Below are 2,226 nucleotides of genomic sequence, written 5' to 3'. Positions count from 1 at the left end.
AATAAAGTTATTATTTATTTCCTTATATCATGATAAATGTTTATTATTCATGCTAGAATTGTATTAACCGGAAACATAATACATGTGTGAATACATAGACAAACAGAGTGTCACTAGTATGCCTCTACTTGACTAGCTCGTTAATCAAAGATGGTTATGTTTCCTAGCCAGACAAAGAGTTGTTATTTGATTAATGGGATCACATCATTAGTTGAATGATCTGATTGACATGACCCATTCCATTAGCTTAGCACCCGATCGTTTAGTATGTTGCTATTGCTTTCTTCATGACTTATACATGTTCCTATGACTATGAGATTATGCAACTCCCGTTTACCGGAGGAACACTTTGGGTGCTACCAAACGTCACAACGTAACTGGGTGATTATAAAGGAGCATTACATGTGTCTCCAAAGGTAGATGTTGGGTTGGCGTATTTCGAGATTAGGATTTGTCACTCCGATTGTCGGAGAGGTATCTCTGGGCCCTCTCGGTAATGCACATCACATAAGCCTTGCAAGCATTGCAACTAATATGTTAGTTGTGAGATGATGTATTACGGAACGAGTAAAGAGACATGATGATGACGAGATTGAACTAGGTATTGGATACTGACGATCGAATCTCGGGCAAGTAACATACCGATGACAAAGGGAACAACGTATGTTGTTATGCGGTCTGACCGATAAAGATGCTTCGTAGAATACGTAGGAGCCAATATGGGCATCCAGGTCCCGCTATTGGTTATTGACCGGAGATCTGTCTCAGTCATGTCTACATTGTTCTCGAACCGTAGGGTCCCCACGCTTAACGTTACGATGACAGTTATTATGAGTTTATGCATTTTGATGTACCGAAGTTAGTTCGGAGTCCCGGATGTGATCACAGACATGACGAGGAGTCTCGAAGTGGTCGAGACATAAAGATTGATATATTGGAAGCCTATGTTTGGATATCGGAAGTGTTCCGGGTGATATCGGGATTTTACCGGAGTACCGGGAGGTTACCGGAACCCCCGCGGGAGCTATATGGGCCTTAGTGGGCTTTAGTGGAAAAGAGAAGGGGCAGCCCAAGATGGGCTCCCTGCCTCCCCCCCTCCCCTAGTCCTATTAGGACAAGGAGAGGTGGCCGGCCCCCCTCTCTCTTTTCCCCCCTCAGCGAATCCTATTCCAACTAGGATTGGGGGGGGGGGGGAATCCTACTCCCAGAGGGAGTAGGACTCCTCCTGCGCCCACCTCCTGGCCAGCCGCACCCCTCCCCTTGGCTCCTTTATATACGGAGGCAGGGGGCACCCTAGAACACACAATTGATCCTCGTGATCGTTCCTTAGCCGTGTGCGGTGCCCCCTGCCACCATATTCCACCTCGGTCATATCGTTGTAGTGCTTAGGCGAAGCCCTGCGTTGGTAGAACATCATCATCGTCACCACGCCGTTGTGCTGACGGAACTCATCCCCGAAGCTTTGCTGGATCAGAGCCCGGGGATCGTCATCGAGCTGTACGTGTGCTAAGAACTCGGAGGTGCCGGAGTAACGGTGCTTGGATCGGTCGGATCGGGAAGAAGACGTACGACTACTTCCTCTACGTTGTGTCAACGCTTCCGTTGCGATCTACAAGGGTACGTAGATAACACTCTCCCCTCTTGTTGCTATGCATCACCATGATCTTGCGTGTGTGTAGGAAAATTTTGAAATTACTACGTTCCCCAACACGAACCGCCTCTTTGCTCTATAAATACCTCAATATTCCCAAAACCCTAGGGGAGTCCACGAAATATTCATCCAGCCGCCGCAGAGTCAAGAACCACCAGATCCAATCTAGACACCATCACGGAGGGGTTCACCACTTCCATTGATGTCTCTTCGATGATGCGTGAGTAGTTCTTTGTAGACCTTCGGGTCTGTAGTTAGTAGCTAGATGGCTTCATCTCTCTCTTTTGATTCTCAATACAATGGTCTCTTGGAGATCCATATGATGTAACTCTTTTGCGGTGTGTTTGTTGATATCGATGAACTTTGAGTTTATGATCAGATCAATCTTTTTATATCCATGAAGGTATTTGAGTTTCTTTGATCTCTTTTATGCATGATCTCTTATAGCCTCGTATTCCTTCTCTGATATTTGGGTTTTGTTTGGCCAACTTGATCAATTTATCTTGCAATGGGAAGAGGTGCCCGGTAGTGGGTTCGATCTTACGGTGCTTGATCCCAGTGAAAGAAAGGGAACC

This window comes from Triticum urartu, chromosome 2 (genome assembly GCF_003073215.2).
Source record: "Triticum urartu cultivar G1812 chromosome 2, Tu2.1, whole genome shotgun sequence".
Lineage (NCBI taxonomy): Eukaryota > Viridiplantae > Streptophyta > Magnoliopsida > Poales > Poaceae > Triticum > Triticum urartu.
Note: the sequence above shows the minus strand (reverse complement) of the source record.